Source organism: Jatropha curcas, chromosome 8 (assembly GCF_041381405.1).
Source record: "Jatropha curcas cultivar XTBG-Jc1 chromosome 8, XTBG_Jcur_1.0, whole genome shotgun sequence".
Lineage (NCBI taxonomy): Eukaryota > Viridiplantae > Streptophyta > Magnoliopsida > Malpighiales > Euphorbiaceae > Jatropha > Jatropha curcas.
Genome location: NC_143158.1, coordinates 16,786,054 through 16,800,680, shown reverse-complemented (window position 1 = coordinate 16,800,680; position 14,627 = coordinate 16,786,054). Strand labels below are relative to the sequence as shown.

The 14,627-nt window shown below is 38.2% G+C and overlaps 1 pseudogene; it reads left to right on the top strand.

Annotated features, from left to right (window-relative positions):
* The window catches only part of LOC149494259 (uncharacterized), a 45,288-nt pseudogene extending 31,624 nt beyond the window's left edge, over positions 1 to 13,664 (top strand).
* Positions 13,665 to 14,627: the final 963 nt, after the last annotated feature.

Sequence of the window (14,627 nt, the reverse complement as noted above, 5' to 3'; positions counted from 1 at the left end):
TACCTTGATTCTTGATGCAATTAGAAGAATGCAATCTCACACTCTCTAAAAACATGAACACGCCTAAGCATGAAGAATTAGTCTTTAATTCATTGAATAATTGATGTTATATTTACAAAATAACAAGCTATTTATACTAATCTAAGAGGTCCAGATCCTTAAAGGATTTAGAGTTAGCTAAGGAGTAGGATTTAGCAAATCTAAACCAACTAAGGATAAGACTAATAAAATCATAACAACTTAAGGATTTGGAGATCTAATCCAAATCCACTAAAGATTGACTAAATCTAATCAAAATAAGGCTAATTATTCAAGGGTGGACGAAATATTGGAGGCCCAACCCATTAACAAAGTAAAAACCCAAAACAAGCTAACTAACTAAATGAGAGGCAGGGACAAGCACGGCCTGGGTGTGCTATTTGGCACAGGCGTGCTTCAATGTAATGGTTCCCTCGTGAGAGTCAGAGGGAAGCACGGCCAGGGTGTGCTATTTGGCATGGGCGTGCTTCAATGTAGAGGTTCCCTCGTGAGAGTCAGAGGGAAGCACGACCAGGGTGTGCTATTTGGCACGGGGGTGCTTCAGAGTCAGAGGGAAGCACGGCCTGGGGTGTGCTATTTGGCACGGGGTGTGCTTCAAGGTAGTTGTTTTCCTCAGCAAGTCAGACGAGGGCACGGCCTGGGGTGTGCCATCTAGCACGGGCGTGCTAACCAATTCATGTTCCCATTCAACATGTGCTTCTATTAATGTGAGAAATTTAGGTGTTCCTTCAAGTTCTTCATAGCACTTGTTGAAAGCAAGGTCATGGAGCTCTTTTGTAACTTGTTCTTGAATGTGTAAGGACATGGTTGCTCCATACTTCTTTCCACGACTCCTTGTAATTGGTCCATTAGGAAGTGCTAATGGATTGCCATTGTTGTGGTCCTTGTTCCCTTGAGCTCCATAGGTGGTTGGTGGTAGTGGATCCGTATCAAGATATCCAAATCCTTAAGTTGTTAAGATTTGTTAGTCATATCCTTAGTTGGTTTAGATTTGCTAAAGTTGGTTTAGATTTGCTAAATCCTAATCCTTAGCTAATTTAGACTAACTATTCTAAATCCTTTAAGGATCTAGACCTCTTAGATTAGTATAAATAGCTTGTTATATTGTAATTATAAAACATTCAATCAATTAATCAAAAAGAGAATTTTCTTCTTTCATGCTTAGGCATGTTCTTGCTTTATAGGGTGTGAGATTGCATTCTTCTAATTGCATCAAGAATCAAGGTAAACTTATCAATTCTTTTGTGGCGTTTATCTTATTCTTTTACTCTATTATTGGTGTTCTTGCTTCTTTAAGCTTTGGGTGCCATAGAGGAGGAGTTTAGTTTGATCTTTGATCTCTTCCAAAACTTGTCATAGAGTTCATGGAATAAATTTCCATAGGGTTCCACGTCAGTTTGATATCAGAGCCAAAGATTAAGGTAAATTCTTATTTATCTTAGTTCTAGGGTTTGTGATTATTTGTTTTATTGTTTTTCTTGTTTTTGTGTTTTATCTTCTTGTTTTGTTAGATTTAATTTCGAATTTGTTTCAATTGTGTTTGTCAATTTCGTTCTTGTTTTAATCCTGGAAGTTGTGATCTTAGATCTTGTTGATTAGGTTTGGAAAAAAAAAAAGAAAAGAGTAAGAAAATTCGTCCACCATTAAAGATTGTTTGAGTTATGTGGATTTTGTTCCTAGTTCTTAGGGATTTGACCATATTTTGTGGGATTTGTGACGCGGAACCCAATGGAAATAAATTCCATGAACTCTATGACAAGTTTTGGAAGAGATCAAAGATCTAAATAAACTCCCCCTCTATGGCACCCAAAGCTTAAAGAAGCAAGAACACCAATAATAGAGTAATAGAATAAGATAAATGCCACAAAAGAATTGATAAGTTTACCTTGATTCTTGATGCAATTAGAAGAATGCAATCTCACACCCTCTAAAAACATGAACACACCAAAGGCATGGAAGAAGAAAATCTCTCTTTAATTGATTGAATAATGTTAACAACTACAAAATAACAAGCTATTTATACTAATCTAAGAGGTCTAGATCCTTAAAGGATTTAGAGTTAGCTAAGGAGTAGGATTTAGCAAATCTAAACCAACTAAGGATATGACTAACAAAATCATAACAACTTAAGGATTTGGATATCTAATCCAACTCTACTAAAGATTGACTAAATCTAAACAAAATAAGGCTAAATAATCAAGGGTGGCTGAATTATAGGAGGCCCAGCCCATTAACATAGCAAAAACTCAAAATAAACTAACTAGCTTAATGAGAGGCAGGGGGTTGCACGGTCCAGGGCATGCCAATGCGCACGAGCGTGCTTCAATGTTAAGCTTCCTTCGCAAGAGGCAGAGGAGTGCATGGTCTAGGGCGTTCTAGTTGGCACGGGCGTGCGCGCATGTATGAGTGTTCCTCGCGAGAGGCAGAGGCTTGCACGGTCTAGGGCGTGCTAGTTGCACGGGCGTGCTAACCAAGCATGGTCTAGGCATTTCATGTGTTGGAAATTCAGGTTCCAACTCAACATGTGCTTCTATTAAGGTGAGAAACTTAGGTGTTCCTTCAAGTTCTTCATAGCACTTGTTGAAAGCAAGGTCATGGAGCTCTTGTGTGATTTGTTCTTGAAAGTATAAGGACATGGTTGCTCCATACTTCTTTGCACGGCTCCTTGTAATTGGTCCACTAGGAAGTACTAATGGATTGCCATTGTTGTAGTCCTTGTTCCCTTGAGCTCCATAGCTGGTTGGTGATAGTGGATCCGTATCATCCCCCCCTTCTTTAAAAAGATTTGTCCTCAAATCTGCATCCATGTCAAAGGGAGACAAATCACTAATATTAAAAGTTGTAGAAACACCATACTCACCTGGCAAGTCTATTTTGTAGGCATTGTCATTGATGCGCTCTAAGACTTGGAATGGACCATCTCCACGTGCATCTAGCTTACTCTTCCTTTGGTTGGGAAACCTTTCCTTGCGAAAGTGTACCCAAACCCAATCACCTGGCATAAGCACCAACTTCTTCCTGCCCTTGTTGGCTTTATTAGCATATTGCTTGTTCCTCTTTTCTATGTTGGCTCTAGCCTTCTCATGTAAGGACTTCACCAATTCTGCCTTTTTAGCACCATCTAAATTAGAAAGTTCATTCAAAGGTAAAGGAACAAGATCTAATACAGTTAGTGGATTAAAGCCATAAACAAGTTCAAATGGACTAAAACCTGAGGTAGAATGTATGCTACGATTATATGCAAACTCAATGAATGGCAAACAATCTTCCTAAGTTTTTAAGTTCTTACCCACAATGGCACGAAGTAATGTTCCTAAAGTTCTATTCACAACTTCAGTTTGTCCATCCGTTTGTGGATGACAAGTTGTAGAATAAAGCAATTTAGTTCCAAGCTTACCCCACAAAACTCTCCAAAAGTGTGAAAGAAACTTTGCATCCCTATCAGAAACTATAGTTCTTGGTACCCCATGCAATCTTACCACTTCTTTAAAGAATAATTCAGCAATATTATTGGCATCATCAGTTTTATGACAAGAAATGAAATGAGCCATCTTGCTAAATCTATCAACAACAACAAATATGCTATCTTTACCACACTTAGTCCTAGCTAATCCAAGTACAAAGTCCATAGATATATCAATCCAAGGAGAACTAGGAACAGGTAAAGGCATGTATAATCCATGAGGCATAGACTTAGATTTAGCCTGTTTACAAGCAATACGAGAATTACAAACTCTTTCTACATCTTTAATCATATGAGGCCCATAAAAGTGTTCATTCAACATATCATAAGTCTTATGTACCCCAAAGTGTCCCATCAATCCCCCACTATGAGATTCAAGCACAAGCAATTCACGCATAGAACATTTAGGCACACAAAGCTTGCTGCCCTTAAACAAATATCCATCATGTCTATAGAACTTATCAAATGCTCCATGCTGACATGCGACATATATGTTGCCCAAGTCAGAATCATTCACATACAAGTCCTTAACATACTCAAATCCAAGCAATTTAGAACTAAGAGTAGTAATTAGAGTATATCTTCTTGACAATGCATCAGCAACAATATTATCTTTTCCATGCTTGTATTTAATCACATATGGAAATTGTTAAATAAATTCAACCCACTTACCATGCCTTTTATTAAGCTTACCTTGACCCTTCAAGTGTTTTAGGGCCTCATGGTCTGTATGGATGACAAACTCCTTAGGTTGTAAGTAGTGTTGCCAAACATTCAAAGTTCTTACCAAGGCATAAAGCTCTTTGTTATAGGTTGAATAGTTGAGTTGTGCACCATTCAATTTCTCACTAAAGTAGGCAATTGGTTTCTTTTCTTGCATTAGGACACCCCCAATTCCCACACCGGATGCATCACACTCAATCTCAAAAGTACCTTCAAAATTAGGTAAAGAAAGTATAGGTGCAGAAGTTAACTTCCCTTTAAGCGTGTCAAACGCCTTTTGTTGCTCTTCTCCCCACTTGAACCCAACTTCCTTTTTGATTATTTCTGTTAGTGGTGCTGCAATTGAAGAGAAATCTTACAAACCTTTTATAGAAACTTGCCAACCCATGAAAGCTCCTAACTTCAGAAATTGATTTGGGAGTTGGCCATTCTTTGATAGCTTTTACCTTCTCCTCATCTACTTCAATACCCGGTGCGCTCACAATAAAACCAAGAAATACAAGTCTATCTATACAAAATGTGCATTTGTTAAGTTTAGCATACAACTTTTCAGATCTCAAAGTTTGTAACACTATCCTAACATGCTCAATATGATCATTAAGAGACTTGCTATAGATGAGTATATCATCAAAGTATACAACCACAAACTTTCCTAAGAAGGCATGCAATACATGGTTCATAAGCCTCATAAATGTACTAGGTGCATTAGATAGTCCAAAAGGAATAACTAACCATTCATACAAACCATACTTAGTTTTAAAAGCAGTTTTCCATTCATCACCTGGTTGCATTCTAATTTGATGGTAACCACTCATTAAATCAATTTTAGTAAAGTAAGTTGCCCCATACAATTCATCCAACATATCATCAATTCTAGGGATAGGGTGTCTATACTTTACAGTGATTTTGTTGACCGCTCTACAATCAACACACATGCGCCATGTTCCATCCTTTTTAGGTACTAGAAGCACGGGAACAGCACATGGTAATATGATCCTAGCTAATTAACAAGTACTCTTGCAAATCAACAAGATAATCTAGCGGAAAGCATGCAATCACGGAAGTACCCGTCAATCCCTTTAACCCCCAAGTACTCTTGAAGAGAGAAAAACAAGGAATTTAGAACAAGAATCAGAAACTTACCTTCAAGTACTCTTGAAAACAACTCTGAAATTCTTGGCGCAATTAATCTTGTAGAACTCACAAGCCTAATTACTAAGGTAGATATGGTGCTGTTCATGCAAGGATGAAGAACACGGTTTGTTCTTGAAGAACAAAGAAAAACACGTTGGTTTTAATTCAAATTAATGATGGCTGCCGTGCAGCTCTTACAATGCAATATAAATAACCTAAGCTAACCCTACTTTAGCTATTAACTTAAGTTAGCCCAGGCCTAAACCTAATGTGGCCCAATTTGGCTTAATTAAATACAAGTCCAAACTAATTAATTAAAACAAGCCTGACTTAAACATTAGCTAATCTAGGGTTGGCCCAACTTTGGAAAATAAGCCCAACCAACCTTACACTAATTAATTAAGTCCACTAAAGAATTAAACAAAAACAAGACAAATGGGCCAGAGGCCTTACACAACCCATACTTAAGCTCATAATAAAATAACAACTCCTGAATTTGCCTATGTATAGAATCATGTAAACTTCATCAACAGGCAGCCTCTTTGCACGCCTCAAGTACCATAACAAGCTTTGGTGCTTCTTTAAGTTCAATCTCACATCTTGCATAATTATGATCTTGAAGCTCCAATGAGATTTGTTCTTGAGTAAATACATTCAAGGCTGCTCGTAGCTTGGTTGCACGAGCTCTTGTGATTGGTCCCACGGGTAGAGCTAGAGGATCCTTCACCTTGCTCTCTTGATCCATATCATTCCCTCCCTCCTCAAAAAGATTTGTCCTCAAATCTAAATCATAATCAAATGGAGAAAGGTCAGAAACATTAAACGTAGCAGACACGCCATACTCACCTGGTAGATCAATCTTGTAGGCATTGTCATTGATCCTCTCCAACACTTGAAAAGGCCCATCACCTCGGGCAGCAAGCTTTCCCTTCCTTTGGTTTGGGAATCTTTCCTTCCTCATGTGCACCCAAACCCAATCTCCAGGTTGAAATACCACACGCCTCCTTCCCTTGTTGGCACGGTCGGCATAGCTTTTGTTCTTCATGTCTATATGAGCCCTGGCTTTAGCATGTATCTCCCTAACCAATTCAGCCTTCTTTTCACCATCTAAGTTAGCAATTTCACTCAAAGGCAAAGGAGATAAATCAAGTACAGTCAAAGGATTAAAACCATACACAAGCTCAAATGGACTATAACCACTAGAAGAATGTATAGACCTATTATAAGCAAATTCAATGAAAGGTAAATAATCCTCCCAGGTTTTCAGATTCTTACCAACCACTGCTCTAAGCAAAGTACCAAGAGTTCTATTGACTACCTCAGTCTGGCCATCCGTTTGGGGATGACAAGTAGTAGAGTACAGCAACTTCGTACCAAGCTTACTCCATAAAACACGCCAAAAATGAGAAAGGAACTTGGCATCACGGTCTGAGACTATGGTGCGTGGCACCCCATGCAATCTCACAACCTCCCTGAAAAACAACTCAGCAACATGGACAGCATCATCACTCTTAAGGCATGCAATGAAATGTGCCATCTTACTAAACCTGTCCACAACAACAAAAATACTATCCCTACCACGCTTTGTTCTGGGCAATCCAAGCACAAAATCCATAGAAATATCAGTCCAAGGCAAAGTAGGTACAGGTAAAGGCATATAAAGGCCATGAGGCATAGATTTAGATTTAGCTTGCTTACATGCAATGCACACACCACACAATTTTTCTACATCTCTACGCATTTGTGGCCAAAAGAAATGTTCAGCAAGTATATCATATGTCTTAAGAATTCCAAAATGCCCCATAAGTCCCCCACAATGTGATTCTAACACAAGCAATTCTCGCATAGAACATTTGGGTATACAAAGTTTATTTCCCTTAAATAAAAACCCCTCATGCCTAAAGAACTTGTTAAAGGCCCCATGTTCACATGCACTCCAGATAAGACCGAAGTCATCATCATCAACATACAAGGATTTTATATGCTCAAATCCTAACAACTTAGCATTAAGAGTAGTAATTAAAGCATACCTCCTAGAAAGTGCATCAGCCACAATATTTTCTTTTCCTTGCTTGTATTTAATCACAAAAGGAAACTGTTCAATGAATTCAACCCACTTACCATGTCTCTTGTTCAACTTACCTTGTCCCTTAAGGTGCTTTAAAGACTCATGGTCAATGTGTATGACAAATTCTTTGGGTAGAAGGTAATGTTGCCATACCTCCAATACTCTCACTAAAGCATACAGCTCCTTGTCATAGGTTGAATAATTGAGCTGCGCCCCATTGAGTTTCTCACTGAAATAGGCAATAGGCTTTCGTTCCTACATCAACACTGCACCAATACCGACACCAGAGGCATCACACTCAATCTCAAATGTTTTATCAAAGTCAGGTAAAACTAAAATAGGAGCAGAACAAAGAATGGATTTTAGAGTATCAAATGCCCTTTGTTGCGCTTCCCCCCATTTGAACCCAACTTCTTTCTTTACCACCTCTATGAGTGGGGCTGCTATGGTAGAGAAGTCTGATAAGGAACCGGGATCGGGAATCAAAGGAATGGGATATAAGTTCACCTCTATGGCACCCCTCGTTTATAAGGAAACGGAAACACCAATAATCGAGATTAAAACGCTCTATGGCACCCCACGTTTATAAAGAAACGGTAACACCAATAATCGAGCAAAGAACAAGATAAACGCCACAAACGAGTTGATAAGTTTACCTTAATTCTTGATGCAATTAGAGGAAGCAATCTCTCACAATCACTCTAATTAAGAAGAACACGCAAGAGCATGAGCAATTCTGCCTTTGATTCAAATTATGCCAAAAATCTCGTTTTACATCTTAAGGAGGCTATTTATATGCCTTAAACAAACATAACCCTAAAGAAGAGCATCTAACTAGGCTGCCCTAGGGCCAAAACACATGGGCTTAACTCTAAAACACAAAATAAAGTCATTTCCAGCCCAAAACAAACAACTTGATATTGGGCAGATTGCATGCATCATAAAACCAACCCAAAACAACTTAAATAAACACTATGAGCCCATATCCCTTACATATTAATTAGACCAAAACAAGCAACAAGGGATAAGAACACATCCAAGCCCACTAGGAAGCACCAATGGATCCATATCATTCCCCCTTTCCTCAAAAAGATTCGTCCTCGAATCTTAGTTAAAAGTTGAGGTATCTTTTTGCTTGCTAGTATCATTCCACTTCTCCTTAGAATCCATGCCCTTTTCTTTACTCTTCTTCTCCTTTTTAGACCGTATTGAACTCCATTGTTTGCTACAACCTGAATATGCCTTTGCAACACCTTTGTCTCCATTGGATTGCTTCTATTGACTGGTTGATTTGGAATGGTGGAGCCAAGAATGAAATCGATTTGATGTTCTATCCCTCTCAAAGGTGGCAATCCACTAGGCAACTCTTCAAGAAAGACATCAGTGAACTCCTCTTTCTCTCTCTCAAGCAACTTTTTCTGATCAATATTCACTTCTTGAGGTGTCAATGGTGCAAGAACCACCTTTTCACCCTCACATGAAGATTGGGCAATCTCTTCTGGAACCACATGTTCAAAGTCCTGCAAAAGATCAACAAACACACTTGGCAAGGATGGGTTAAGATCATTAGTGGTAAAATAATCTTCTTTGCACAAAGGTACAAATATAGGCTGAATTTGTTTTTCCTTTTCTTCCCCCTCTTTCTTTTTATTTACACTCAATATATTTTCACTCGTTTTATTTTTGCACTCCTTTTCTTTATTGACAGCCTCAAAACTCATCTTTTGCTTTCCATATTGGTCTTCATCCACTTCTTTTGAGGAAAATGATCTTGGAATGGTCATCCACCCATCCTTTGTGAATGAATACCTATTGAGGTAATCCACATTTTTCCTTTCTTGCACCCTTCCTAACTTATTGTTCAAATCCCTAAAGTAATGATCAGGATGATCGACCTTCTTCTCTTCATGAGTTTGAAATCTAGTTGTTGTAGTACTAGGTCGAACTCTTGTTGTATTAGAGCGTTGGGCAGCTTTAAACTCCTGTAACTCCTTTCTTATATCTTGGATAGAATTGTTGAAAGTTCTAAACTGTCCTAGGATTGACTCCATTACAAGTTTCAACTGGGGATCCTCCATTTGACTTCCCTCCCCACTATTATCTCCAAATGTGCCTGCACTCATGGTTAGTGTTCAAAATAGAAATCACAAAAACATTTGAATTAGTGATAAAGCACTCCCTCACGTGTTTACACTCCTCAATCACTCCATGCAAATCCTCCAATTGTACTTTAGAATTTCAGGCCAACCAATCAATCTCAAAGCACGTTTAGAACACAAGGAAAATAAACCTTAACAAAAGAAACGTAAGCACAATTCTAGAAAGAAAACTCAAACAAAATGAATGGTAGCACAAGAACAAAACAATGTACTACTTGATTATTAATTAGAGTGTTGGAACTAGCAAATACACCCTAACAATATAAATGAAGCAAAGATAGCACACAAACAAGAAATAGAAACTAGAATTTAAAGACGATTTAGGGATATAGTGTATGAATTTAGTTCACTACAAAGCAAACCAAATATGGACCTAATTAATTCTACCCAATCAAAGCAAGCAAACAAAGAAAAACCCAAAAAAAATTTTTTTTTTTTTAAGGTACTGTAGCACGGATGCTTCTGAGTTCCTGTAGCAAGTTACTGTAGCAGGCGTGCATGACTTGTATCCTCACTTAACCCACAAATGTGACCCAATTTAGGTAGGGTAAGGCCTTAACAAGGTATAAGTGGATGGTTTGTGTCTCCCAATTTCAATTTAGGTAGGTAATGACTTATTATTTAGGTTGTCCAACAATGACTTTTGTCTCCCAATTCAACTTAGGTAGGTAATGACCTTAACAACAATTTGACTTATCTCTCTTTAACAATGACTTTTTTTTTATTTTTTATGATCTAATTAGTAAGATCTAAGGCTGCAATGTCCAGATTTCCCTTTTGTTTTTTTTTTTATTATCAAGAAACAAGCAAACAACAAGAAGATTCAAAGAGAAAACTAGATTCAAGAAGATCTAACAAGAAAAAAAAAATTCAGATCCAAGAAGATCTAAAGAGAAAATATCTAAATCCAACAAGATCTAAAGAGAAAATGTTTAGATCCAACAAGATCTAAAAAGATAATGTCTAGATCCAACAAGATCTAAAGAGATAATGTAACACGAAGATAAACAATTAATGAATCCAACAACAAGAAAACTCAAATTCCTAACTAAGATAACAAAACTTACCCCAAAACTTTGATTTGGCTCTGATACCAAATGATAAGGAACCGGGATCGGGAATCAAAGGAATGGGATATAAGTTCACCTCTATGGCACCCCTCGTTTATAAGGAAACGGAAACACCAATAATCGAGATTAAAACGCTCTATGGCACCCCACGTTTATAAAGAAACGGTAACACCAATAATCGAGCAAAGAACAAGATAAACGCCACAAACGAGTTGATAAGTTTACTTTAATTCTTGATGCAATTAGAGGAAGCAATCTCTCACAATCACTCTAATTAAGAAGAACACGCAAGAGCATGAGCAATTCTGCCTTTGATTCAAATTATGCCAAAAATCTCGTTTTACATCTTAAGGAGGCTATTTATATGCCTTAAACAAACATAACCCTAAAGAAGAGCATCTAACTAGGCTGCCCTAGGGCCAAAACACATGGGCTTAACTCTAAAACACAAAATAAAGTCATTTCCAGCCCAAAACAAACAACTTGATATTGGGCAGATTGCATGCATCATAAAACCAACCCAAAACAACTTAAATAAACACTATGAGCCCATATCCCTTACATATTAATTAGACCAAAACAAGCAACAAGGGATAAGAACACATCCAAGCCCACTAGGAAGCACCAATGGATCCATATCAAAGTCCTTCACAAACCTTCGGTAGAAGCTTGCTAAGCCATGGAAACTCCTCACCTCATGATATGGATCCATTGGTGCTTCCTAGTGGGCTTGGATGTGTTCTTATCCCTTGTTGCTTGTTTTGGTCTAATTAATATGTAAGGGATATGGGCTCATAGTGTTTATTTAAGTTGTTTTGGGTTGGTTTTATGATGCATGCAATCTGCCCAATATCAAGTTGTTTGTTTTGGGCTGGAAATGACTTTATTTTGTGTTTTAGAGTTAAGCCCATGTGTTTTGGCCCTAGGGCAGCCTAGTTAGATGCTCTTCTTTAGGGTTATGTTTGTTTAAGGCATATAAATAGCCTCCTTAAGATGTAAAACGAGAATTTTGGCATAATTTGAATCAGAGACAGATTGTTCATGCTTTTGCATGTTCTTCTTGATTAGAGAGATTGTGAGAATTTGCTATCCTCTAATTGCATCAAGAATTAAGGTAAACTTATCAACTCGTTGTGGCGTTTATCTTGTTCTTTGCTCGATTATTGGTGTTACCGTTTCCTTATAAACGTGGGGTGCCATAGAGCGTTTTAATCTCGATTATTGGTGTTTCCGTTTCCTTATAAACGTGGGGTGCCATAGAGGTGAACTTATATCCCATTCCTTTGATTCCCGATCCCGGTTCCTTATCAATTGGTGTTACCGTGTCCTTATAAACGTGGGGTGCCATAGAGCATTTAATCTCGATTATTGGTGTTTCCGTTTCATTATAAACGAGGGGTGCCATAGAGGCGAACTTACATCTCATCCTTTGATTCGATCCGTATCAGTTGGGTTTATTTTTCCAAAGTTGGGCCAGCCCAAGATTATTAGTTAATGTTTAAGTCAGGCTTATTTTAATTAGTTAGCTTGGACTTGTATTTAATTAAACCCATTTGGGCCACATTAGGTTTAGGCCTGGGCTAACTTAAGTTAATAGCTAAATTAAGGTTTAGCGTAGGTTATTTATATTGTTGTAAGAGCTGCACGGCAGCCACCTTTTGAATTTTAATAAAAAAAACGTGATTTTTCTTTGTTCTTCAAGAACAACCGTGTTCTTCATCCTTACATGAATATAACCGAATCTTCCTTAGTAATTAGGCTTGTGAGTTCTACAAGATTAATTGCGCCAAGAATTTCAGAGTTGTTTTCAAGAGTACTTGAAGGTAAGTTTCTGATTCTTGTTCTAAATTCCTTGTTTTTCTCTCTTCAAGAGTACTTGGGGGTTAAAGGGATTGACGGGTACTTCCGTGATTGCATGCTTTCCGCTAGATTTCCTTATTGATTTGCAAGAGTACTTGTTAATTGGCTAGGGTCGTATTATCTGGTATTAGAGCACTGTGGTTGTGGATTTCAATCTATCCTAGGGTTAGGGACTTAAAAAAAAAAACAAAAAGAAAAAGGAATTTTTGTTTAAATTTTGCTGCAAATTCGCATTGAAAAAAAAAAAAGGATTGTTATTCGTTTGACCTGAGAAGTATATGCTAGTATACTATATGCTTGTATGAAGCACTTGAGAGTTTATTTGTGACAACTTAAGATTGTGCACTGAAGATTGAATTCATATTCTAGTACTGCTATAGTTACATTCTGTTCTTGGGAAAATTTTCTTGAATACTAGCTTTGATAATTAGATTAATTAGGTCCATAGTTAATTTTGCTTTGTAGTGAATTAACTTCATTCATCTTGTCCAAAATTGTCTATTTGTTGATTCTTGTATTCTGCCATTTGTTTGTTTGGAACAATTAGAGCTATAGTAGTTAGGAAATATTGGATTTCGCACATCCAGGGAGAAGCACGCCTGTGCTACCCCTATAATCAGCCTGTGCTTGCCTCTGGAAGTCCAGGCGAATCTGCAGGCTGGGAGAAACACGCCCGTGCTACCTCTCTAATCAGCCTGTGCTTGCTTCTGGAAGTCTAAGCACACCCGTGCCAAACATAGCACGCCCGTGCTCACCTCTGGAAGTCCAAAACTTACCCGTGCCGTTCCAACACGCCCGTGCTTTGCCTCTTATCATTACTAAAGTGTTATTTGCTTGTTCCTCCACTTTAGTTTATTAAATTCTAGCAATACACCTTTCTTATTCTTGTATTGCCATTCAAAATGTTGTGATTTCTTGTTAGAGATTGTGCATTATTTGATTATATTCTTTGCTTTCCTAACTTTCTCTTGACTTTTGTAGCAACTTTGGGATTCTGAAGTGCAATTATTCAAGTGAAAAGAGTGGTAAAAGGCTGGAGTGAAACCCACATATTGTGAAAAGCCAAGTAAAGAGAGAAACACGTGAGGGAGTGATAAACTAACCATTTCCTTTAGTTTGTGTTTGCAATCTTATTTCAGGATGTCTGATTCATCTAGAGATAAGAATGACAGCCCACTCAAAGTTGAAGATCCAAAACTACAAGCCTTTCTAGATGCCTTCTCTAGACAGATGGGACGAATCACTAGGCTTATGGAGAGTTTTAATGACAGACTAGAGATTCAAGAACAAAAGACAAAAAGACATGACCCTAATGCCACAGGGAGGGGTGCAACCACTTCCAAAGAGCACTCTAAACAACTTTGGCATGAAGAGTATGAAGAAGAGAATGATGAATGGCATAGAGAGCCCGTGTGGGCAAGAGGAGGTAGAAATAACAGAGGAAGAGGAAGAGGGATTGGTAGAGGCCGTGTCTACCGAAATGAAACTTACTATGGGGAGGATGAAGAAGAGGTTGATACACCATTAGATGGTAACTTGGGTAACATCAAACTCAAGGTGCCACCTTTCAAAGGCCGAAACAATGCAGACGAATACTTGGAATGGGAGAGGAAGGTTGAGATGATCTTTGAATGCAACAAGTATACTGAGGAGAAAAGGGTGAAGATTGCAGCCTTAGAGTTCCAAGACTATGCTCTGTTTTGGTGGGATCAACTTAATTAGAGACGAAGAAAAGTGGGAAGACGACCTATCCACAATTGGGAGGATATGAAGGAGGTAATGAGAAAACATTTTCTTCTTGAACATTATTTTCAGGGAGTTGCATCAGAAGCTTCATAGACTCGTCCAAGGAGCCAAATCAATAGAGGACTACCATAAAGATATGGAGATGTGCATGGCCAGAGCACATATCGAGGAGAGTGATACGGATCGAGGGAGCAAGGTGAAGGATCCTCTAGCTCTACCCGTGGGACCAATCACAAGAGCTCGTGCAACCAAGCTACGAGCAGCCTTGACTGCATTTACTCAAGAGCAAATCACATTGGAGCTTCAAGATCATAATTATGCAAGATGTGAGGTTGAACTTGAAGAAACGCCAAAGCTTGTAATGG